The sequence below is a fragment of the Agelaius tricolor genome, unplaced genomic scaffold (assembly GCF_023055355.1).
Source record: "Agelaius tricolor isolate 1412-34295 unplaced genomic scaffold, bAgeTri1.0.p SCAF_35, whole genome shotgun sequence".
Classification (NCBI taxonomy): domain Eukaryota; kingdom Metazoa; phylum Chordata; class Aves; order Passeriformes; family Icteridae; genus Agelaius; species Agelaius tricolor.
Genome location: NW_027269295.1, coordinates 3,074,547 through 3,101,207, shown reverse-complemented (window position 1 = coordinate 3,101,207; position 26,661 = coordinate 3,074,547). Strand labels below are relative to the sequence as shown.

General features: G+C 40.2%; 1 protein-coding gene across 1 annotated transcript in view; it reads left to right on the top strand.

The window, feature by feature from the left end:
* The window catches only part of FOXK2 (forkhead box K2), a 45,597-nt gene that overhangs the window by 4,871 nt on the left and 14,065 nt on the right, over positions 1-26,661 (top strand). The window lies entirely within an intron of this gene.

Sequence of the window (26,661 nt, the reverse complement as noted above, 5' to 3'; positions counted from 1 at the left end):
GTTTGGCTTAACATGTCACATGGAGGTGAAGGGATCATGACATTTCCTTGGGTACTGTTCCATGGTAGCTGAGGGAGAACATGCATTGCTCGGGTGTGAGTTATGGTTTATGTTCTAAAGGTTTTCCTATGAGTAAACAGATACTTTGAGCAATCAAACAAAACCCATGCTTCAAGGAATTGGTGTGAATATATCTGGCAGTGCTGTAAGTCCTTCAGGCCATGGGGCACCTGCTCTCTCCCTTCCCTTACAGACACCACTTTGACAGAGGCAGGGGCTCCTCAGGGTCACAGCTTCTGGGGAGAGGGAGACCTTGGCATTGATTTGTGTTCAGGGGTGTGTTTGGAGCTCCACAGCAGGTAAAAAACTATCAGTTACAGATAAAACTATCAATTACAATAAAACTATCAATTACAGATAAAACCATCAATTACAAATAAAACTATCAATTACAAGTTACCTCAGAACATGCATTGCTCGGGTTTGAGTTTTGCTTTATGTTCTAAAGGTTTTCCTATGAGTAAACAGATACTTTGAGCAATCAAACAAAACCCATGCTTCAAGGAATTGGTGTGAATATATCTGGCAGTGCTGTAAGTCCCTCAGGCCATGGGGCACCTGCTTTCTCCCTTCCCTGACACCACTTTTGACAGAGGCAGGGGCTCCTCAGGGTGACAGCTGCCTGCAAGCTGGGGAGACCTTGGGGCTGATTTGTGTTCAGAGGTGTGTTTGGAGCTCCACACCAGCTAAAAAACTATCAATTACAAATAAAAACTATCAATTACAGATAAAAACTATCAATTACAGATAAAAACTATCAATTGCAAATTACCTCAGAGCATGAAACTAAGGAACATTGGACTTGGCTGTGACTTGACAGACTCAGACTCCAGAAACTTTTATTTACTGGTCCTGTGCCATGGTGACTAATAAGGTCAGCAGGGCTGTGTTTATAGGTGGGTTTTTGGTTACTTTAAAGTAGGATTTGCAAATGTCAAGCTCAGTAGAAGCAGTGTTCTCACTTTAGCAGATCTGATTGAAGAGGAGTGTAGGAGGAAGGTAGAGCACATATGATTTGAAATGAAAATAGAGATGAGCGGGAAGTTTCTATAGTAATAATTTGTGTTACAGTTGTTTCTGTCATCTCTTTTTTTCATATTTGCCTCTCAGTTATACACACTTTTTGAATGATTTTTTAAATTCTATTAATAAAGCAATGTTGCAAAATGTCAGACACCAATCAGGTAATTGAGGTAAAGCTTAAACAGTTTATATTTGGATTAATTTGCACTCGATATGCTTTTTCTGTTGGTATGATTGATGTGTATATGAAACATCCTTACCAAATTCTACTGATGCTACAAATGTTCTTACACCTGTAGGTAGCCATAGGAGGAAATAGATTTTTTGTGCAATTCTATGAATATTACAAACTTTATAGTCTGTAAATTTCCTGTAAATTTCTATGACAGAAGCAAATTGGTGTCATTTTGGTTTAGAGGTGCAAAGTCAGTGTTAAAACTGTCTGTTCCAAGAATCTGCGGTCGAAAGAGAGTTTTGAGATTTTTACTTCAGTTCATAATGAGGTTAGAGATATGCAAATTAAATAATTCTTTGCATTGATTAAATCAAAATACCAAGGTGCCATGTTTGAGTGGGATGATACACTTAATAGCAAAAGTAGTAAGTTAAATGAGCTAATAAAGAAAATAAGTTAATCTTTCACCCTGTCTTTTCAAAATAAATGTGTGTTATTAATTTGCTTATAATTAGGTAAGGGCACTTACAAATATTATTCCTTCATGAAAGGAGATGTGTTTTAGAGAATAATTCTGCTGTGGAGGAGTTCTGCTGCTGTTGGGTTTTTCTTTTTATTTTTTTCAGCATGTGCAATTGTCATGGACAAAGCAAAAGGTTATTTACAGTCATGCCTGAGCTATTCAAAATAAGATGATGCTTCTCATTTGCTGTATTTTTCAGTAAATGCAGCAACTCTTCAAGACATTTCAAGTCCCATTAACTTATATAAAATTATGGAAAATCCAGGGAAAAATATCATTTCAAAGAAAACCACGTATTTGTCCTGTGGTGTGAGGCCATGGCTTTTGCAGTTAGAAGGACTTTTCAAACCCTTCACTAATAGGCTGCTGTCTGTGCTGAAATCCTGGGAAGGTGGTGGGTTTATCTGCTGCCTTGCTTGTTTTCATGATAAAAAGTTGATGTGTAGTGACATTTGTTTCCTGCGACTTCCTGCCTTTAAGGAGTTTTTTGACCTAGATAAAGCAGTCAGAGGGGAGGAACCATATTTATTCTGCAGCTATTCCACTTTGGATGGTACAGGAAATAAATGTTCCATTCTCCAGTTAAGATTCCCTCACTGAAGGGAGCTGAGCTTTCAGTGAGTTGCAGAGCTGGTGCAGATTTTTTGACACATCATTTTTTGTAGGGATGAGAAGGTCTGTGCATGGCTGGAGTTTGTTTTTTCACAGTTGGGGGTGTTTGTGGGGTTCTGCTGCAGCCCCTGCACGTGCTGCTCTGTCCTCTCAGGTACTGCCAAGCAGAACCTTGCACAAAGCAGGGTCTGTGTGTGCTGGAAGGAAAATTTTCAGTATTCAAAATTTCAGAGTGTCTTAATAAATATTAATATGAACACACCACCTTTTTGTTTGTCCATGTGCAGCAGATGAAATGAAAACCATGAGGAGATTGGCAAACAGTTCTGTCCACACTGATCCAAACATTCCTGTTGACCCCAGCAAGGAAGCTCCTGTGGACAAGGATGTGCATGGAATTGAGAGTTTGGAGAGCCAGAGCAGTAAAGTAAAAATGCCAGAGTCCTGTCATTATCAGGGTGTTATGAAGTGGAACAAAATTAGTATAAAGTTGAGTGGAATTAATTTGAATTCAGTGCTGGTTTAAGGCTTAACTTGAAGAATTACAGAAGGAAGCTGCAGCCAAAGGCTGGCTGGAGGCAGAAGTGACTTCAGTGTTGGGTCAGAGTGCTCAGCACCTTGGCCATGTGGGCTCTCTGGGATGGGCATAGCTGTAACTGTATAAAGTGCTTCAGGTAACTACAATCCCATATTGGAACAATGTCTGTATTCCCAACAGCAGAACTTCTGGAATGCACAGGCTGGTTGGAATAATGTGATGCACAGACTGCTTGGGATAATGTGCAGCTTAGTGCTAAATCATGAGTACAAATACCTGAGCACTACTGGATTTTTTGTGGTGATCTGGAGTGAATGCAGTTACTGATAAATATTTACAGTGTTGTAAACATTGTCCTCACAAATAATGAGGACAAAAAAAAAATAGAATGAATCAATTTAATAAACCCCAAAAGTGTGTCATCCAGAAAAGTACAGAAGGCAGAGCCATAGGGTGGAAAACTGTCCTGAAAAGTAGCAGTAGAGTGAAAGCCATGACTGCAGAGGGATCCTGAGAAGCTGCTCTGAGATGATGTGTCCAGGCACTGATGTGATGACTCTGTGGAAACTGGGGAGTGGCATCTGCTGCTGGAGCTTCACATCACTCTGGAGTAAAATCTGTGGTAAAGGATCTGGCAAAACTGCCAGGATTGAACTGGAGGGGTGCTAAAAGGAATTGAAGGTTGGAAGAAGTGGGGGACAAAAGGGGTTCAGTATGTTTGTTTATTCAAAAGGACTGTGGGGTGCCTGGGTTGGTTTTTATGGGGCTGAATGAGAGAACTAAAGGCTCTCTAATGGATCACACTCAGGGGTGAAAGCAGAGGCTGTAAACTGAATTGTCAACGTTTGAATGAAGCTCTGTTGCCTTCAGGAGTACTGGGATATCTATCTCACCATCTTCCTCTGATAAATATATCAAAAACAACCCTTTATATATAAATAGATATAAATATATACATTTTGATAGAAATATATCAAAAGTAAGCCCCAATGCAGAGCAGGTATGGCTGGGTGACATGGCTTAGGGTTCCAGCAGGTAAAGCTGAAGCTTCTTTGCTTCCTCTGCAAGTCTTTTTTAATAAACTGTCATGGGGTTATAGCAAGAGACCATTTGATTGTGTGTTTTAACAAAGAGTCAATATTTGTCTTGGTTTGAAATTAAAATTCCTTCTAAAGCATCAAACATCCAGTTGGTTGTTTATTTCCACTTGCCAGTGTTGTTCTCACACTGATGTTGATGCTTTTGTTCACTGTGCCATACTCTTTAGATTGGAGGACGCTGTACAGTTTCAGAGATAATTTTTGTGTAATATAAAAGTGATTCAATGAAAATTTTTGTTCTTTGATTAAGTTTTAGATACAGCTCATGGGGTATAAACCACTTAATTCTTGTCTTGATAAGAAATCAGGCCAGTGTATAATGGAAAAGGTCTTTGCATCTTGTAGTGAACTTGAATTCAAGTTTTTTGATTACTTAAATGAAGATTAAATGTATGGTTCTGCTTCAGAAATGGTGTGGATGATATAATTTATTGATAGAAGTTGTTTTTAAATTCTGATTTTCACTGATGTGTTCCAGTATGGGAGCAGGTATTATTTTGCCTACCCTTTTCCTTCTTGGCTTCCTTTTTTCCCTGTCACAGCTGGGAAAAAGTAGTTTAACTTCCTTTGAAGCATCAGTTTCCTCAAAAAGCTGTAGCTGAAATGTTGATGCTTAGCACAGTGTACAATGCATGTTTTACTCCTGTAAGGTGAAAGTCTGATTGTTTATGAAGATATAAACACAATTAGCCAGCTTTTGTTTGTTTGTTTTAATGTTCTCTTTGTTGTTTTTTAGAACTGAGAATACAGGAAAAAATTCATTTATCACTTTGTGTTGTCCTCTGGACATATTTGGGTGTTCTAGGCAGAATATAACTTGAGCAGGCAAGGCCTAGACATGTAGTTTATACTCTTCTGTAGTATTAGACAGATAAATATTATATATTGCAATTATATGTATATACAATACAATTATATATAATATTATTATATTATATATAATAATTATATATATTCTTATATCTATATTTTATTATATTATATATATTTGTATATTATATATTATATAATATTCAAATATATATTATATTTATATTATATTATATTTATATTGTATTTATATATTATTGTATATATTATATATATATTATATATATATAGTATATATATTATATATATTATATATATTATTGTATATAATGTTGGTTATAATCAGTATAGTAAACACACAAGGGAACTAGTTGGAAAGGATAAATGATGGAAGCTGGCTCTTACAGATCCTTGGGTGATTCTGCAATCTTCTGGCCTTTCTAGGCAGGTGAAAAAGGCCTGCAGAGCAAGAAAGGGGACAGAGAAATAAGATTTTAAAATGAATAAGGCTTAGAGAAGGGTGAATTTATTCACATGAAATTGTCTGCTGAGTTTAAATTTGAATCAGAGCAAACTGGTTATTTAAGTAAGTAAAAATCATGGCAAAGAGGAGAAATGCTCTGAGGCACACAGTGGGACTGTTGGGGTTGCCACAACAGGGCCAGGAGTTGGACTCTGATCTGTGTGGGTCCCTTCCAACTTGGGATATTCTGTGATTAATTTTAACATCCCACCCCACAGAAATTAGAAAAGTGGAAGAGGGGAGTTCAGTTTATACAGAGGACACAGGCCCAAGGTGTTCTGCTTTAGAACATGGGCAGGATACTCTGGGGTTTGTAGTTGTGTGAAGAGCAGTGAGGGGCTGAGCTGGGAGGGCTGGGCAGAGATGGAAGATGAAGATCATCTCAAGTTTAAGGGCTGAGCCTCAGAAGCAATACAATTGTTATTAGAAATATGATCATTAACCTCATGTAGTGTAAGGAGTCTCAGACTTGGATATTTCATTGGGGAAATGTCATTCAGAGGGATCTGGGGTCTCACATTTTGGGAAATTGGGCTGTGCTTTGAGCATCTGAGCTAATCCAGGGTTTCAGTGCTGCTGCAGTGCAGCTCAGGAGGGCAGGTCCTGCTTTCTGCAGTGCTCCTGGTGCAGGTTGGGCTGGCCTTGGAGCTCCTCAGATGTCCAGATGCTGCTGCTCTCTGCTTTTTTTGCTATTTTTGGGTGCTTTGCTGTTGCACTGAAGTGGCTCACAGAGTTCTGGCAGGCAGTGGAGTACATGGTGGGCCTGCACAGCCTTTGGGCAGCAGTCAGCTGGCTGGGACTTGTGGAATTGTACAGTAAGGAGTTGCAGTTATAGGAGCTGTTTATGCTATATGAAATAAAAATGGAAAGGAAAAGAAAGGTTTGAAACAGTGAAAGAGCAAAACTAATTTTGGTGTACTAAAAAGGTACTTGCAGTGTAATGTAAAAATCTTTCAGTCCTAGGAGTTCTTGTGACAGCATGCCTTTTGGTAAAGGGATATGTTAAATTAAAAAAAAATTAAAAGGTTAACCTTAAGTAGACAGGATGCTGACATAATTGATGGTATCATACTTTTGGTTAATCTGTGCTTTCTGGCTCTCTGTTTTTATCTCTCTGAAAATGTGAATACACAGAGAAAACATGAGAGAAAAAGGGGTATGGGTTCCTTGGCTGTGGAACATCTCATAGCAGAGGACAGAGTTAATGGATGGTTGCATTCCATGTATTAAATCAGCTTGGCTCCTGCCTAAAATCCAGGCTTTGCTCCATATTCCAATTGCTGGTATATTGTGCAGTAGTGGAGTTACAAGCTCTAGGAAAAATGGAACATTAAGGGTATAGTGCAGGTAAATGGTATTTAAAAAAAATTATATGTGGTTTTTGTTTGTAGTGTGTGTGGGTCCCCAAAAAAAAAAACCCTTTTATCTCAAAGACTCCTCTATCTGAAAGGCAGGCAGGTGAGTGACTGGAGTTTGTGCAGCATTCTGTATGGACTGCCTGAAAGGAAAGCATTATTTTGAAGAGAATTGTAAAAACTTCACTGACTTTTACATGCCTTCATTGCAGGGACTGCCTGTATGGGATAGTGCTTTTTCAGGAAATACATAAATGTGCTGAAGTTGACAATTCAGGGAGCTCCCATGCGATTTGGTTTTCCTGTGGTGTCTTTTGAGGGCCTCAGCTTGATAGGTTGTAGAAACATCTCAAACAAAGGTGTGATTTGGAGAGAGCTTTTGCTTCTTTATGCAGGACAGCAAATCCAGAGTGCCACCATCAAAGGGAAAATCAAAATAATTCAGTGGAGTTGATCCTGCCTTCCAAAACGACTTGGCTAGCAGGCCTGGAAGTAGCTGTGCATGATGGAGCTGCCTGCTCACCCCCACTCTGAGCCTTTCCCAGGGCTGATGAGGTTCAGCATTTCAGGAGAACCATCCTTGCAGGAGGAGCAGATGGTAACAACCACCAGCCCTCATTTCTGTGCAGTGTTTGGTGGGCTTGGATGCTGACAGAGGTTGGTAGGAGAGAGTTCCTCAAATGATCATCAGTCAAAACCCTGTTTATCATTGCCACAGATGAAAGCAGTAAATAAATAATGCATGAAGCAAAGAGGTGTTCAAGGAAGTGAGTTGTTTTCTTTCCTTGGGTGTGTGGATGTCCTGGGTGTGGCTGGGTTAGGCTCAGATAAGTGTCTGGAGGTGTTTCTGGCTGATCTGCCTGACGTGGTCATCACTCAATACACTTATTTTGGAGAAACCAGCCAAAGCACTTGTGTGCTGTGACCCAGGAGGGTTTTTTATCAGGTAGAGGGGGTTGGTGGTTTGGTCCTCCCTGCCCTTTCACATTACTGAACTTTTTTGCCTTTAGTAGCATTAGGAGCTGCAAGGCAAACACTGACTTTGTGTTCAAATGCTACCAAAATCCTGCTTTGAAGAGGGTGCACTTATTCTGAACTTTATTCAAATGATAGATTGGGTGGTAAGATTCTCACAGAATGATGAAATGCATCCTCATGCAGCCCTACTCTCCGTGACACCATCAAGATCCTGGCTGCACTTTTGCAGCTGCATCAGGGTGGAAGAACAAATGCAGCAGTTTGAGGTGGTTCCCCTCTGCTGGGAATGCAGGTTCTGAAATGAATGCAGGGCTGAAGTCTCAGTGTAGGGTGGGCTCTACAGTTTGTGGTTGGGTACAATATTATTCAGCTTTCTAGATATTGATAATGAACACAGACATTTAGGACCTGGAAACCACAGTGTTTCAGTTAAAATGGCCACGTGACGGGCGCGTGTGGCAGCACAGGAAAGAGATGCAATAGGTAAAAACCACAGGAGAACTTCAGTTGTTTTGTTTATCCTCTTAAAGTGAGATTCAAGCCTTTGTTGTTAGAACCTTTTCTTGGTATCGGTCTGCCCATAAAGCTGAGAAATGCAACTAGTCTGTGAATATTCACCTTTTCTGTAACAAAATGTCATTAGAACTGAGATTCTGCCAGAAGTCTGTTAGAGCTTTTAAAAATATACTATTTTCTTTATTTTTTCCTTTGTTTTCTTTTTTGAGATTTTTTGGTAGCCTGAGATGCTGTGTTCTTACACAGTAATTTTTCCTTAACTGCATCACAGGATATAGGGAATGTTACCTCAGACAGAAAAAATTGGCACTAATTGTTAAACCTTCACAAGATAAAATTAAAAACCTCATTCACAGTTGGGAGGAGAGCTCAGATCCTTCCACCTTTCTCTGTCTAAACATACAAGGTAAATTCAAAGCCACTCCTGCTGAAGATTTTAAATTTCCTTCCTGAATTTTGGCCTGTTATGAATGGCTTTTGCTGTCTCCTGCAGTGCAGGCAGCCAGAGCACTCATCTGCCAGCACACCCTTGTACACAGATGTTGACTTTCCTGTCAGGAGTGAAATAGCCCTGCTTGTTTTATGGGCTGGTTATTCTGAGGTTGGAAGATTGTTGAGCCTGGAAGAGATCACTAACCCCAGCTTGCTACTTAGCTATAAATAAGTTTGCTCTGCTGTGGACTAGTAAGTACTCAAGATTCTTACGTGAGGTTATTCACTCTTATCTAGGGCTATCAGCAAACTGGGTGGTTTGAAGCCTTTAAAGAAAAGAAGCATGCAAGCCTTGCAAAAGAGTCAAAGAAGCATCTGAATATAAATAATTCAACCCTCAGGCAGAAGGATAAAATAAAAATCTGTAGAAGTTTTATGTTTGGGGTAAGGTTTTAAAGTTCTTTTGGTTTAATAGTAGCTGAAGGAAAGATTATTTGTATTTGTCTATGTGTGTTCTTTGAGTTAGCTGCAGTGGTGCTGGAAAGTGTGCCATAAAAGCTTCATCTGAAGAGCTGGAAAGCATGGTTACATGGAATACAAAATAACCAGAGTGTGGGAGAGTGTGACTGACTACAGGGAGAAGAAAACTGAGTAAGGTGGTTTAATCAAAAATGATGGTTGTAAAAATCAGGCTTTTCCACAGCTTTGGAAATAAAAAAAGAAAAAAATCCTGATGTTGTGGAGATGAACCTGGGAGATGGCAGTGTAGGAATGTGTGAGCTGGGTCTCTTGGGTTGGGAGGCAGGATGTGTTTTTGGTAATTCTCATCATACTCAGGCTCTGATTCCATTCTTTTACTGAAAGCTGTTGGTGTGCCTCATCCCCAAGGAAACTCTTGCTTCTGCAACTTGTTCTTTTTGCAACAACATTTGATATTACAGCGTTTGGTGGTTTTCTTGTTCTTCCAGTAGAATTCTTTATCTGGAAGGTCTAAGTAGTTTAGGGTTAATTACTCTCAGATGAATGTAGGTAAGGCCCAGGGGGTTTGGGAGCCTGTTGCAGTGACATTACACTTCAGCTGGGATATCCCTGGGCTCTGGGTAGGGAAACAAGCATTGGTTACTGGGTGTGTTTCTCCAGCACACTTTGGTCATTTTGTGACTGTTTTGTTTTTATGGGAGCTGCTTGTTCCAGCTTTCCCCAGGAGATGTAAAGAAGGGAATGTATACAACTGCCCTATGTTTTCTTAGGGATGTTTGGTGATAAATAAATTGCTGACTGAGAACATACTGACAATGTCTGACTCAGAGAAACCAGCTGGACTTAGCAAGTTCTTCACTGAATGAGGGAGACTTTTATTTTTAAATCCAAAAGGTCCTTAGATACTTGTGATGGTTCACACCATCTTTAAGTCATTAGAATAACCCTCTTAAAGATGTTCTAAATGGAGACAGGATTTGACTTGTGCAGGTAATGATTTAAAACAAAAATACAAAGGAAGGAGCAATCAGTCTGGGGTATTTAAAAGGAAAATATTACATGGTAGGTATTAAAGAGGAAGTGAATGGATCTAATATTGGGTGCAGAAATGGCTGATTTGGGCAGCAGAGGGGGTGATCCTGCCCCAAAAGATCCCTGTGGCAGCAGCAGAAGCAGCATTCTTGTACAGCTTTGACAGAAGTGTTTGAAATCACATATTTGAACTCCATCTGAATCAGGCTTTTTCCCTCCCACCATGTTTTGGACTCTTAAAACATCACCATTGCCTTTCAGTGTCACCTGGGCCAGGTGGCATTGCTGTGTTTGAGGTGCTGGGTGCACAGAGGAGCTGTGCACAGCCTCAGAGCTGCTGAGCAGTTCAGATGTGCACAGAGTGGCCTCCAGGAGCCACAGACACTACAGAAGTCATTTTATGTAATCTTAGATAAACTGAGCCTGCTGCTTCTAAAGGTTGCTTCACACTACCACTGGTTATATTTAATATAAGCCTCGAAGCGAGTTAGTGCCAAGCAAAGCATTGTTTGGAGTATGGAGAAATAACCTGGGAGCCAGAATTAGCCCAGTTCGTGTGGAGCAGTGTGAGTGTGCTCAGGGCTGCCCGGATCCCGGCGTCCCTGCAGGCAGCGCGCTCAGCTGGGGATGTTTCAGCCATTACCACATGGAACATGCTGGGGAGAGCTGCCAGTAACACACGCTGCACATGTGACCAGCACATGCCCCCAGCCAGCCTGGGCCAGGAGTTATTTACTTTTTGTTACAAGCTGTTGATTTTTGAGAGGTTTTCTCCCCTCTGTCAGTATCAAGCACTGAGCCTTTTGTTTCCTTTTTACTTTGTTGGTTTTTTTGTTTATTTTTTTTTAATTTTTTCTACTCTTGCTGTTGGTTCTGTATTTCTAAAATTCTCTCCACCACCCCCACCCCTATTTTGTTTGTGCTCATTCTCTTAGGATGCCATCCCAGGTTAACTCCTGTGATAAGGCCATTGAAACTGTGGAGGCCACGGTTATTTGTGGTTCAATATCAAAATAATATTCAAAATAATCAATAGTCTGATTATTTTCAACTTGTAATTGAGAGATAAAATGACCTTACACTTAATCTTCTGGGACTTGGTCTATATTCATTAGTTAGCTGTGATACCTCTTCTCTGTGTCAATTTTTCACTGTTATGTTTCACATCTGTGAAATGGCAGGGTTTTTCCCTCATCCCTTGTCATCTTTGGTTAGATAAATGATGTGAAGCAGACACTCCATAGGCCTTTTCTGATTTTAAACTGATTTTTGATGACAGCTCAAGTTCCCAGACTGCTTGTGACTCTTCATTTGTAGCAGCTCTGTGCTGTGGATTCTGGTACAAAATGAGTGAGCACCAAGCCAGCCTGATGGGCTGGGAGCTCTGGAGAGCACCAGTAGATAAAACTTTAATGTACATACAAATATACTGCATCTTTACTGTGTGTTTCATAACATTTTAGGGAGTGTTACCTCTTGGATGGGATCAGGCTTGACACAAAATTAATTGGACTTGGTGAGCTTTTCAGAATGAATCATCTCATAGTTATTTGTGTGCACTGTAGGTAACAGGCTTAGCATTGCATACTTCTTTATATAGATTATTCTTTTAAATTCAGTTTTCTCCTGGAAGTGCATTGAGTTAAAGGATACACTGTTACACAAGACTTTGCTTCTCATTTTAATATGCTGGTAAACTTGATTTTTCAAGGGTTTGCAGTAATTAAAAGTATTCTTCTCATGGTTCCTGTTTTTAGAAGCCTTTTTTTAACATTGACATTAGATCTCTACAGTAGCACAGGTTCATTTAAACAGCACTTTCTCCTTGTTTTAACCATACTTTTCAATAAAATTCAGGCCCTGCAGATAGACTGTAACTAACCCTTGGGTTTCTAGGTTAGTTCAAACAAATTCCTTGGGAGTCAGAGCTGGGAGAACTGTCCTGCATTGTCCTGTGCTGTGCTGTGTGAGAGCTCTGCTGTTCATGCTGTGTGCTCAAGCCAGATTAATTTACTGGTGGGCCTGAAAAACAATCCCTGGGAAGGGAAGGGGAGAGGCTTGGGATTAGTTTTCTGTCAAGTCAGGAGTGCAACTTTTTCCATTACCAGATGGGAAGATACTAATAAAAGGTTGATAACATGGTTTTAATAGCATTTCATAGAATCATAGAATTTTTTTAGTTGGAAATGATCCTCAAGGTCATTGAGTCCAGCCATTGACCCAGCACTGCCAAGGTCACCACTAACCCATGTCCCCAAGTGCCACAACCACATGTCATCTAAATCCCTGCAGGGATGGTGACTCCACCACTGCCCTCAGCAGCCTGTGCTGGGGACTCACCACCCTTTCTGTGAAGAAATTTTTCCTCATATCCAACTTAAACCTCCCATGGCACAGTTGAGGCCATTTCTTCTTGTCCTGTCCTTCGTTCCCTGAGCCTCCTTTCCTCCAGGGTGAGACCCCCAGCTGCTCTTGGTGCTCCAGCCCCTTCCAAAGCTCCATTCCCTGGACATGGGGCAGCCCCACAATGGCTTTCTTGTGCTGAGGGGCCCAAAACTGGTGACAAGATTTGAGGGGTGCCCAGCACAGGGGACAGGCACTGCCCTGGTCCGGTGGCCACCATGGCTGGTGCAGGCCATGTGCCATTGACCTTCTGGGCTCCTTGGGCTGATGTTCAGCTCTTGTTTACCTCCAGGACCTTTTCCACCAGGAACTTTGCAGCCACTCTGCCCCAGTGGCTGTTGTGACCCAAGTCACAGCCCTTGGCCTGGTGAAACCTCCCCACCATTGGTCTCAGCCCTGGATCCAGGCTGTGCAGGTCCCTCTGCAGAACCTTCCTGCCCTCCAGCAGAGCAGCATTCCCACCCAGCAAAATGTCTGAGGGTGCCCTCAGTCCCCTTGACCACATCATGGATAGAGATGGCAAACATGGGCCAGTGTGAAAGGTGTCTCCTCATGGAAGGTCTTACTCTGATCCTGTCTGCAGGGATGTGCCAGGCACTCACCACTCTTTCTGTGAAGAAATTTTTCCTCATAACCAACCTAAACCTCCCTGGCACAACTTGGGGCCATTTCCTCTTGTGCTGTCCCTCATTCCCTGGGAGCAGAGCCTGACCCCAGCTGGCTGCAGGTCCCCTCTGAGCCTGGAGCACTCCTTTGCTGTGTCTGGCACCCCTAGATCCCTCGTGGGCAGGTTCTCACTCTAACCCCAAAGGATATTTTCCTCTAAACCTTGTTTTGCTGGGTCATTGGTGCTGCTTTGGTCGGTGTCACTGAGGGCTTTGTCAGCAGAGGTGACAAAGGGTATTTTCCTCTAAACCTTGTTTTGCTGGGTCATTGGTGCTGCTTTGGTCGGTGTCACTGAGGGCTTTGTCAGCAGAGGTGACAAAGGGTATTTTCCTCTAAACCTTGTTTTGCTGGGTCATTGGTGCTGCTTTGGTCGGTGTCACTGAGGGCTTTGTCAGCAGAGGTGCTCCTGGCCGTGTCCTCCCCAGGCAGGAGAATCCTCAGTGCTTCTGCTCTGGGTTCACACTCACAGATGTGAGCCCCAAAGGCTGGAGCAGGAGAAACAAAGGAGACCACTGTGGACAGTGGAGTTGGACTGGAAAAACAACAAAGCTGTGCTGCTGCTATTTTTAGTAGGTCCAAACTATATTTGTGGTTGATGGTTCTCATTTTGCTCTTCACCACAGATGTATCTTCAAACACAGATATTTGATAAGCAGTTTCTGTTCAACTTGGTGTTTTGTTTTCTGAGGGTGATGAAGGATTCAAGGGTTCTTGTTGTCTTTCAAGCTCTCTGTATGAGGTGAAGGAGTTGTGTCTTGTTACCCTTGCACTTCTTGGGGGAAAGCCACTAATTCTGACACTTCCATTTGAACTGAGAGGTGTTTTTTCAGGAGAGTGAGCAAAACTGAGTGAAAGATACAATTTATAAATTTATAATTAGTACTCATAAGGTCTTCCTGGTGTGATTCCTGGGGATGATTTAAGGAGTGATAGTTTAAAAATAACCAATGCATCTTTTTGACTCTAAAAAACATAACAAACAAACTTGTGCATTAAAGTTAACATTTAATGAGCAAAAATCCTAATGATTTCGTATTTTGAGAAAGGTTGTTGAAAAAATGCAGGTTTATACAGACTGGTTTTAATCATCTAAGGTGTCTGTTATCTTATTTTTTAGCTTTTCAGACTTAAAGCCTGCATGTTGTTGCATATGGGAAGGTGTGCATATTATTAAAATTCTGGGTAAGGCCATGGTCATGCCCTCCAAAATTGTTAAAATGTCTCTTGGATTCATATTTTAATTCTCATCTCCATTTTTGCTTTGCTTTTCCTTAATAGGATTTAGAATATTAGTCTTTTACTTTTCCAGATGGATTTCTAAGTGTCTTGGTCACCCTAGAACACTTAAAATTATAAAATAATTAGATGTATGAGTTAAAAACAAGAGTAATTTACTCCACATCTGTAGTACTATTTGCTGCTATTTACTTCAGTATTTATGGTAAATTTAATTTTATGGTCACCTTGGTTTTTATGGGAAATGCCACTTTTTTTTTGTGGTGCTTCCTATTCTGACATAGGGATTAAAAACATATATTCTCAGAATAAAAGTTTTTATCATTATTGACAAAAGTGTAGAATAATGCTGTACGCATATAGAAAAATAGGAAACACTTTAACTAGGGATTAACATTTCATTTCACCACAGCACATCTTTCTGAAAATCAAAATCTTTCAAATATCAGTTGGTTCTTAAGTGTAAATGGAAACATGTTAATTTAAGTGCTGTGAAAATTGGTGTTTGCAGTTCTCTTTGTGCAGCAGCATATGCACTGAGCTCATTTGCATCTCTTCAGCTTTGCCAGACAAGGAGATTGTGCAGGGGAATTTTGGAGGAATCCTATGACTGCTGAAATTGTTAAATATGAAATCCTGGGTTGGGATTTTACTCCCAAAAAATTAGGAATTTGTAGCAATCAATATTTGTGCATGACATAAATATAATTTTAACAGCCAGTGGTATTCTGCTAGAGGGAAGCTCCAGCTTACAGATGTGTGGGGAGTTGATAACGGATCATTTGGAGGATTTTTTTGTTATATGAATGTTTTGACAGTTCCATTGAGGGAAGATGCTCAGGTGATAAACTGGGGCAGCCTGACTTAGACACTTGATTTTCCTGGGAGGGTGAAAGTCAGACCCCTTGCTTTATCCATATCTCTGCTTATCCAGCAAAGTTGAATTATTTGAGCAGCTTGGTAAGATCTTCCTCTGCCTAAGAACCTTTCTGGAGCTGATTGCAGCTCATTTTTCAGCATTTCAATCATTTTATAAACTTAACTACATCAATTTGTGTGCTACAAGGGAGAGTCAGCTGGATATTCATTTTTATTCTGGAAGCCTTTAACTGATACTGTGTCAATTATTGCCTACAAAGTTGCTTTGACTCTGGCAGAATGACCAGAGTTTAAAGCACAGTGAAACCATGGATTATGTACCAGGACCATTTTTTCCTTTTAGATAGTCTGTTTTTAGAAAATTCAAAGGTCAGGAAGAGCTAAATTAAAAAAAAAATAAATTAAAAAATAAAAATAAAATAAAATAAAACCAAAACAATAACAATAAAAAAGGTTGGAATTTGAAGCTGAACCAAAAGAAGCTGCTCTCAAGACATGCTTGGTTTATTCTCAGAAAAGTCAGAGTGGGTTGGGTTCACACAACCTTAGGAGGTGGTTTTGTCCTCACCCTCCATCCTTGTGCTTTGTTCTGTGGGCTTGATCTGGTCATTGTGGATTCCCACCCAGGCTGCAGAATACAGCAGTGTCCTTGATTTTTACACAAGACAAGAAATAAAAAGTGAAAATGGTTTGGTAAAACTGTTTTTTGGTAAAACTACCAAATTAAAACTGTTTGGTATTGCCAAAAAAAAAAAAAAAAAAAAAGAGAAAATGTAGCTGTTTCTGGATTTTTCAATTTCATTCTGTTGATAAAAGGCAGGGTAGGAGTACAGTTAATTAAAAGCAGTTAAAACCAGTAGATTAAACACAAATAAACCAAATGAAAGTGTGTCCTTCAGTGTCAGCAGGGGTGGGATGTGCCCTTGCTATTGAACACCTCCAGGTGTGCATTGTGGGGATGTTTTTGGGTGGTTCTGCACACAACCTGACAGCTGTTTGTCCCCTGGAATGAGGAATTCCTTGGTACTAAAGGAAAGCAAAAATGAAGAATCCTTTCCCTCCACAAACTTTTCAGTATTAAAATAGAAATTTTAGCTTTTTTCTTCTTTATTTTTTTAATTAGTTGAAATATTGCTTTAATTTTCTTCTGTTCAATAAGGGGGAGAAAGTCTTGCTTTTCACAGGCACTTAGGAAATGAGGTTTGTGTTGCTGAGCATCCTCAAACCCTTCAGTATTTAACTGTATAGATTTTAATTAGAATGTATGCATTTAATAAGCAGTTTTCATGGTCTAACAGTAAAATACTGATGAAATGCAAGTTCCTTTGGCTCTGTTTGGGGAATGTGATACATGGCTTAAGATATTTGTGTGTATGTGTGTTACTTTGTGCCATGGAAGCTTCCCAGCCTCTACTTCTGTGCTCCTTTTGTGCATCAGCTCCTCTTGTGCAACAAAGTGATGGAGGCACTTCAGTCCCACTGAATGAACTGATCTCCCTGCTCCTGAAGACATTTCTCTCACCTGATGCTTTGCCTCTTAAAGTGCTTGTAAAAAAAGGAAGAATTGGGGGATGATCCAATGGTTTAAACAAAGATTGGGTGTCGGGAAAAATATGTTCTGTTCCCAACTCTGCTGCACGCTTGCCAAAACAGCTTGGCCAAGTCACAAATCCATTTAATCTGTTTTTGGAAATGGGAATAATGCTTCATGGGCAGGCAGATGATGAAATTTCAGTGCTCTTTTCCAGCAGTTTTTATCAGGGAAGAGCTTTGCCTTGTCTTCTAAAACCAATCCCTTGAGTTTGGAAGGGGATTATTTGGTGTGAGTGTGAGCTCTCCAACTCCCTCCCTGCTCCCTCTTTTTGAAGGCTCTTGGTGCTGTTTTACCTAAATTTTGGTGTGTCCCAGAGTTCAAAACCCACTGGATCTGCTGAGCTGACCTGTGTGCACTGTGTCAGTGGTTCCTAATGAAAGGGACAGCAGTGGCTTAGTTACAGTTAAGACCTTGAAAGTAGCACAGAAATTTGTTTTGGAAGCTTATTTTTCTATATTAGTTCAAATCTCAAGCTTTCAAAGAGCAGGGTTAGAACACTTGCATATTGGGAGTGTTGTCTTGTGGAATACAGTTTTCTCATGAAAACTTTTATTGAGTTTATTTTTTTTTTTTTATTCCTGGACAGATTTCTACTTGCGTGACTCTGACTGGTTAAATCATGTCTGTTGTTTTTATTTGCTTTTATCCTTCTGTGCTTTTCCTGCTGCCCCTTACACAGGCCACAATTTGAGAACTTGGCATGGTCTCAGAACAGCTCAGGAGGAGGAGGAGGAGGAGTGTTCTTGAAGGATATTTTCCAATAACAACGTGCTTGTTGTAGATTAGTTTCTTTACTTTGTGGCTTTTCAGACTTTTTGGCATCTTGATTGGTTCTTGAGCATCCACACAAGTGACAAAAGAACCTAAATTTATGTCACACTGTGGAGCAGTCAGTGCATAGAACATTTCTAGAGGGTCTGCACATTCAGGAGAAAAGTTTTAGGAATTTGCAAATAGAAGGAAAATTGGAAAGTTGTTAGAACATACATTCTGGAGAGCATGCTTGGTTTATAAAAAAAGTCTCAGAATATAATACAAAAATCTTGATTTCTGTTAAGATTCCCAGCCCAGCAGTATCACCACAGTGAAGCAAATATGGAATGGCTCTTGACCATCAGACATCTTTAGGTAAGCAACTGTGAAATTTAATTCATGCCCATAGCTGTGTGTGAGAGGAGGCTGAAAAAAGCCTGTTCTTTGACCAGACAGGCAGATTTAGGGGGGAAATGAAACACTGCTGTCTGCTCAGAGTTCGAGTTGGTAGGAAGCAGTTTTTGTCATTCTTCAATGGCCTGAGTTAGTCATGGATTTCTGTGTCAAATAAAGGCTTGTGCTGCTTTGGAAGCAGAGTTCTGCCTTGAAGAGCCCATCTAAAATAAACTTTGCTTCCTTGAATGGGGAATAATCCTTGTGCAGCCCAGCTTCAGTGGGTAGCTGCTCTCTGGGTAAGGAAGTTTGGGCATGATTTTGCAATGGGATGCCGGTCTCTGATGAGGTAATAAATGAAGGCTTTTGTTACTAAAGTAACATATGAGTCACAAGTGCTTTTTTTATGATTATGCTTGCGTCAAAACACATCATGACAGCACTTGTTCACTGTACTCCTCCTACTGCTTTAATTGTAAGGAATGTGAGATGCCAGGAGCTGTCTCTGTTTGGCTCTCAGCAGTTTGGTTTGCTTTGCTGAAAGCTTTTATTTAACACTGATTGATATTATTAGAACCTCAGTGTTTCCATATGAACTTTTGCACCCCCACGAGTACCCTGTGACTGAGACTGAGGTGCCAGGCACATCTTGGTGGTAAAGGATGGGGTGGGTTTGGTTTGTCAGCTTTGGTTCAGCTGTGCTTGTAAATCCTGTGCTTTATAAGAAGTTTTGGAATGGCATTTACTGTGACAGAGAAAGTTGGAGCCTGCATATTTATGGTTAAATGCAGTTATTTGGAAGGAAGAAAAAAATGAGAATTGATTTCTGTTTTCCTATTGCAAGTGTTTTGTTTGTGTTTTTGAAGCAGGAAGCTGTTGTGTTAGAGAGTGATGTATGTAGGCTCTGTTGGGACTGTTTGCAATTTGGCAAAGGTAGAGGCACTCCAGCTTTTTGGACAAATTTGAAATTGTTTTTATAGTTTAGTAGGAAATGTAGAGATTGAGACCACACAACCTGGCTCTGCATAAGGCTTTTGTGTACAGAGATGCTAAACACCCGAAAATGCAGTGTTTCCATAGGCGGAGTTTCTTTTGTATTCACAGGCTGGGGAGCCTCAAATTCCAGAGGCATTACATGAGCAGTTTTAATGAATTAGTGTCTGGTTTTCCTGCAGCAGATGTGACAAGCAGCTTTATAAGCTGCTTCCCATCGATCGCTGTTTTCCAGCTCTTTTGTGTCTTTCTTTTGCTCAGAGAAAAGCAGGGAAGAGCTCGGTTTCTACAGTAACTGCTGCCTACACTCCTGCCTGCAGGCCAAGAGCTTTCTCAGTCCTGCAGCCTGTGCAGGGCTACTGCATTGAAATTCTGTAGGTTTTGTTTGGGTTTCTGGCTTTTTTTCTTCTTCTTTTTACTGGTTTCAATATTTTGCCCTTTAAGAAAAAAGGAGCATGCAGTGGAAATTTGTGATTTTGAGATAGGTAGTTTTAATTAACCACAGCACATTGCCATGATTGTAAGATAACCTAAATATTTTTGCTGCTGATTGGTACCAGTGTTGTGTGGTTGGTATGGAAAGAAAAGAGATCCTGGCTGCTGAAAGAAGAACCTTTGAAAATCTCTGATACACTGTGAGCACCCTTTTCTGTAATAATGCAGGGGAGGAGTGAGATCAGCTCCAAGTTGTTAATAGAATCCTTTACGTGTGCAGCAAAATTTGCTGTAGTGGAACAACTTCAGCACACTCAATTCAGTCTAAACTCTCAAACTGCCTTAGAGAAACTGCTGTGAGTACAGGGTTAACATTCCCAGTTTCTCATGATGTCAGCTCTGTGAGTGGGAACGAGCTGAACACCATTTCAGATGGTGTCATGGGTTTATTACTCCATTTGTGTCTGCTGCTGGTGTCTCAGGAATGTTCCTCTTGTCGTCATCAATATTCTGCTGTCATAGGAGCATTTTTTGACGCAGGCAGGTTTGTTCCAGACCCCTCTGAGGCAGGTCAGCACTGTTCCTGTAAGGAATATCAACCAACAGCTTTACACACTTCTTAAGCACTTGCTAAAACATGAGCAGGGAAGTCTGTAACTGAGGTTTCCCATGGGGGAGCCAGTAATTTATAGCTAGATTGTATTTCCAGCCTTTGCTTACAATTTGCTACAAGTGTTTTATTGGCCAACTTGAATTAACATGAGGCTACAGCAATATTTCATCGCTTCTGATGCTGCATAGATCTTTGCTTTTGAATCTTAAGAGGTCAGAAAATAGAGATAGATGGATCAGTGATCTTGCTCTTTAGGGTGTTTTCCATCCTGTTAGGTGACACTTTGTAGACAACGATGATGCACCTGAAAAAATACCCAACTCCTTGTGAAGAGAATGCCCAGTGCTCAGAATAAAAATTCTAATTGCTGGTTTAAAAATCTGCCAGTGTTTTGTTCCTTGTGGCATCAGAGGTCGAGCGTGCCTCGAGCCCTCCCAGTGTGTGTGTGGAGGATGTGCTGTGCAAGGATTGATCTTTGGGCCCCAGGAATCAATTGCAAAGGATACAGAGAATTAAGGGGAGCACTGTGAGCTCAGGATTCAGTCCCCAGAGGAAAACTGCCACTCTTGAAAGGGCAATTGCTTTTTGGGTAACCTCTAGAAGTGTCCTGCCTAGTAATGGCCAAGCATAATTGAATGTAAATTGATGGTAAATTAGCCACATCAGGACTTGGTTTCAAAGCAGGGAGGAGGAGGAGGAATCCATCCACCAGAATGATGTGGACATGGCACTGAAGGAAGTGATGCCATGTTCAAGCTGAGGTCATTTCTCACAGGTTGTGATCAACTGCAAGCAGGAAGGCATCAAAAATGTCCTTTCTAAAAATCTGCTAGAGGACCTAGGCTTTGTGTTCCATTAATAGAAATAATTTTTTTTTCAGCACCAGCCCCCCATCAGTAGAGAAAACCAGATACTCCCATTGCCAGCAATGGAGAAAGGTTTACAAATGCCATGTTAATGCTAAAATCTCTGACAGGAGCACAAGGTGGCCCCTCATGTAAGGTGAACAAGCACCTTAGGAACAAATTATCCATTGAGAAAGTTATTCCTGTTTAGGATTATAAGGAAATAATTATAATCTAGTTTTATACTGGATCACTCTTTTTCAGTTTATCTGTGATAATTTTTCCTATGCTCTTAGTGATGGCAAAGTGTTACAGCAACACTTTTTTAATGTACTCCTAGAAAAGACTTTGTGAAACAAATATCTGAACAGTTATTTCTGTTTAAAGAGTCAAGACAATGCCTACTGTAAAAAATTGTGTGGTATTTTCTTAATAACATGTACTTTATTAGCAATCATTTAGTGCTGGGAGTTTTCAGGTGGCTGCTCAATATAGGACTGTTTGGATGGATTTATTTATCACCTTTGTTGTTAGCTTGGGAGCCCAGACTTTAAACTGGGTACTTTTCCATTATCTTGAAATAAAAACAGCAATTCAGTTCAATTTGTCTTCTTAATAAGTTTTGGGTTTGTTGATTCTTTTAACTCTAAAGGTGATGACTCTGTTCCAGAAATGGAGTGTGGTATTGACTTCCAGTTCAATTAAACACAGCCCAAAGTCTTAAAAATAAATTCTAGACGTGAATAATTCAGTATGCCTGCTCTTGGTGTTGAGCAGTCAGAAACCTTTTGGTAGAAAATTCAGACACTGAAATATTTAATCATACTTCAACTTGTTGAGCTTTTTTCACTTCCATGACATTTCTAGTTGTACTTGTTAAGACTCATCTTTTAAGTCTTGTTTATTTAAAAACCAGTTAAAAACCACAGCCACATATTGTTTAATCTATAATTAATATCCTATTAATCCATTGTGATGGAATCAATAATAAATGAAGCAGCAAATGGAGAAGAGATGAAATTGGGGTCCTTGTGCTTTCAAATTGAAATTTCCCCATTAGCAGGAAGTCAATCAAATTGTAATTTCCAAGCACCACGTTCCAGTGGACACTTGCTTGAATGGACTTGCTGCTGGAGTGCTCAGGGCAGAGGGAGAGGCTACAGGACCTCAATTTGATTTAATTTAATTTTTTTTTTCCTGGAGAATCCCAAGGGTGGGTTAGTGCAGCCTTCCCCTGCCTAAGGAGGGGTTGTGGAAATCCTGGGGCCAGGCTGTGCCAGAGCCTCACACCTGGGGCACAGGCAGCTGGGGAAGCTGCAGTGAAGAATTTGTATCTGTACAAATGTGAAACTGTTCACTGCCTGAGGGTGTAGTTAGAAGAAATGAGTTTCCCTAAGATTTGGAGAGACAAGGCTCTGAGCAAGCTGGTGTAACTTGGAAGTTACCCTGCTTTGGGCTGGACACTTACAGAGGTCCCTTCCAAACTCAGTTTCTCTCTAGTTGTGTCTGAAAAATGTAAAAACTCAAGTTTTGCTTGACTTTTGAAAAAGAATTATTTCAAAAGTGTGCCTGGGAGTGTGCACTGGAGGTGATTAAGTGTCAGTGTGCACATCTTCTGCCAGAAGTATAAATACATGAATTGGCTGTGAGAATCATTTTTACTGGAATAAGGGGGAAGTTTGGGAAGTAGATCACAAGCAGGTAAGGAAGAGGAATTAGAAAATGGATTAGTTTCAAATCTCCCTTCCATGGAAAGGAGACCATAGCTAGAAGTATGGTGATTTCCATGGTTTTTTGTTAGTTCACTGATCAAAATAGCAGTAGTATTATTTGTATATATTGCAATATATACTATTTCCTGTATATATTGCAATAGTACTATTTCCATAATATGGAAATAGCAATAGTATGTCAGGCTTCTGTAGTGTCAGAGCAAACTGGAAAAGCTGTGTTTGGTGGTGCAGATGTTGATAATGACCTCTGCTTCCCTTGGTGAGGAGTTAACAGTGCCTGTGTTCACCTTGAAAGTATTTGAAGTCAAAAATCGACACAAGCAATCTCCCAGATGCTGACTGGGTTCTTTTTTGAGTCTTGGCTTTTTAATGTGAAAAGTTGAAGCTGTCCTTGGCTCTCAGTAAATCAACAAGAGTTCAAAACCAGGCATCTTGTTATTCTTTCAGATCTCTTTAAATCTCAGGGGATCTTTAAGTTAACAGGGGTTCAGTATCACAGTCAGTGTGAAGGAATTGAGCTGTGCACTTGGAACCACCCTGACTTCAGGGGTTAGCCCTGCTCAACCCTTATCATCTATTTGAATGTAAAATCTGATAAAAGAACCTGCTGATCAAAGTGCCATGGCAGCTTCTGTCTGATTTTGCTCCTGGTTCTTAGAAGGCAATTAAACTGCAATAATTCAAAGGATGCTGAAGCACTTGGTGTCACAGCAGGGTTTATGTACAGGGAAAAATGGAATTCTTCTGCTGTGTTTTGGTTTCCCTGATGAAGACAGGATGAAATTCCTCCTTCCCAGTCAGGTGGTATTTTCACACAGGCAGAACTATCATCAGCCTTTCCCTGCAGTATGGACAGAACTGCTGAGGGGAGGTGAGAGAATATTGGAAATGCAGATGTGCCAAAACCAGACTTTGCACATTTTTACCCTGAGACACTTCTCTGGCACCCTGCAAAGTTCCTAAACTCTGTAGAGGTCCTGCCTGGATCAGCATCCCTGTGTTTGCTGGGAACTGCAGATTTGATAAGTTATCTATGGAATAGTTTGGAATGCTGTGATGCTAGGTGGCTGTTTTCCAGTAGTCAACCCACAATGAGCTTTTTTTTTTAATTTAAAGAAGAATAATTGAGGTAATGAGTTTCATTTTAGCTGTGACACCTCCTGTGGTTCCCTGGGTCATGCAGTGGCTCCATTGTGGTGCTCACCTGGACTTGTCATCAATAAATATACAAAACATCTTACAAAACTGCTTGATTTCTTTGGGATTTTTTTGTAAGTGGGTTGTCTGGATGAGTTTCTCCTCCAGCAAAGCATGCTGTGGTAGTGTATTGTGAAACCATTGTAAGCTCTTGAACAGTGGGTAAAACCCAGTTCAGCTTGTTGAGGACTAAATGTTTGATGAGGTCTCTCCTTGTGGGTGTTTCTGTGGTTTTTGTTTAGTTCATTGTATAACTAAAGAATATGCCAAAACCAACTTGATTCTGATCAAATTAGAACATGTTCTGTACTTTGATTTTGGATGTAAATATAATACATTTGCATAACTGCAATTTATTCAGGAATTCTCTTGGTTAGTGTACACTCTTTATTCTGCTTTTTGGCTGAATTCCAGCTATAAAAATATCCCTCCATTAAAAAAACTGTTTGCAAATATGAATCAATTGACAGATGTGGTCTTTTGATAATATTCAGGTGTTTATTGCTCTAACCAGACCGGGATTTGTAAGTACATTGTATTTCTATATTTACACTGGCTTTTCAGGCATGGGAAATGTAAACTGCACTGGGGGTGCCTTTGGGTTTTCATGTCTGTCAGTTCCCACTTTCTTGGGCACGTGTAGAACCTCTGGAGTCCCCTGGTTGGTCAAAATTCCTGTGTTTGGGGATGTTTTTGTGGTTTTTTTCCCAACCTTGAGGAGCATTTGAGAGCCCCCTGTCTGTGCTGTTGTTTTGTTTGCCAGAGGGAGATGATGCCTCCAGGGCTGCAGTGGGGTAAAGGGAGATCTTTTAATATGTGGGTGCCTACATGGAATATCAAAGGAGCTGCTGAGTGTTCCTTTTCTGCCTTTCCACGTTGCTGAAGCTCTGGAGATTTATATATGTTTATGTATTTCTACATATATTTATATATGTTTCGTTGAATCTCTTCCCCATCCTCACCTGGTGGGGCACAGGAGGACCCCAGTTCCTCAGTGCTGTGCACTGGGCTGGTTTCTTCCCAGGCAATAAGGACTCTGAGCAGGGAATTACCACCTAAAGCCATGTCCAGTTCTTCCCTTGTGTTGGAATAAATTTGGTCTTACAGGCATTTAAGGTAAATTTGCAGGTATGGAGTAGCCTCATGAAATGCATAGGGAAGGTGACTAAATCTGTGTCAAGCAGATGTTGTTATTCACTTTCTCACAGGGATTTTTCCTTAATCTTTGGCTGTCTTTGCATACACTCGAGTGTTGTTTTTATTGCTGCTTAAAAGAAATGCTTGGAAAATATTTTTATTACCAAAACAACCAAGACCCCTTTCCCTTATTGTCACTAAAATGATACAAGCACAAAATACTTTCTACTGGAAAAAGCAAAGAAATGAGTTGTTACTGAATATATTAAAAAAGCCCAAGTCAGAAATTGGTCCATGTAAGTTCCTTGCTGAAATGCTTGTGCAGTTTTTTGGCATAGATTCTGTTCCTAATTTAGTACATGGAGCATGTTTCAGAAATAGGTCGTCTGTTAAATGCGGACACGGTCCGCACTCAGAAGTAAGACACAGAGAAAAGGAAGGTCACTGTCAATTCTTTCTCTTTTTCCTGATCCTTGAATGTGGATTGTAGGGAAAAAGAAGCACTGTGGTGCATGTGGCAAGGGACATAGTGAAAATCAAATGCTGCCTTTGTTCTATAAACATCCTTCGATTCATTTTGAGATATGAAAGCCAAAACACAGGAGAGTTCATCTCTGAGGCTACTCTGCAGCTGAGTGTTCCTGCCAATTCTTACATCACTTTTATGTTTAATATATTTTTCCAGAGAAATGATTACTTTTATTTACAGTCTGTATTTTGCATTCATAGCTCATTTCTTAGCCCTTGTTCCAGCATGTGCTTGTTTCCTTTTTGTATAAAACTAGATCTGCCTAGAAGCACTTAAAAGCAAAACAAACCCAAAGCTCAACATTTTGTGAGGTTTCTTTCTGGGTATAGTCTTGTTGGAAAGTCCTTTTCATCATGTGGGAGGTGTGTAAATGTCATCGTGGGTTTAGTGTTCAGTGTAGTCTAACAACTTAAGGATGAGGAGGTAGTAAAGTTATTTAAACTGTATTTTTATAGATGCTTTTGTTGAGATAAAATTAAGTTTCTTATTTGCTCAAGATTAAGCAAATTTATTTACTGAGAAGTTAGAAACAAGCATGTCCTGTTTAATTTGGTTCAGTTCTAAATGCTGTGCACAGGGATGTAAAAAAGGGATTATCCTAAGGTACATTCATTGCATTTTATTTTTCAAATTTGTAAACAGTTGCACATTGTTAATTTATTGTTTGTTATTAAATTTAGGCAGGTAATCCTTGGTTATACATGAAAATAGGCACTTTACTGAAATTGGGTCTTAAGTACAGCTCTGAACAAAGGTGTTAGAATGTAGTACTAAAGCAGCAGTATACTCTGTAAATGAGCAGAATTGGAATTGATATATGTTTAATTTAATAGGTATTTTAAGAGAAAAGAACCCAAATCTCTAACACCAGTCTATGAAACTGGTTAGACCTCAAATAGGCCAACATTCATGCTTCTGATTAATTCTCCTATCATGGACCAATTGTTCATTTGCTGAAGCCATTCCTTGGCATCATAAAATAATGAGGTTTTGTTTTTAAAATAGCTCTGCTTTGGGGCTGCTGCAAGATCAGGATGAACCTCAAGAAATGTAGAGACAATGCACAAACTGCCCCTGTTAGAAAGAATTGCATTTCCT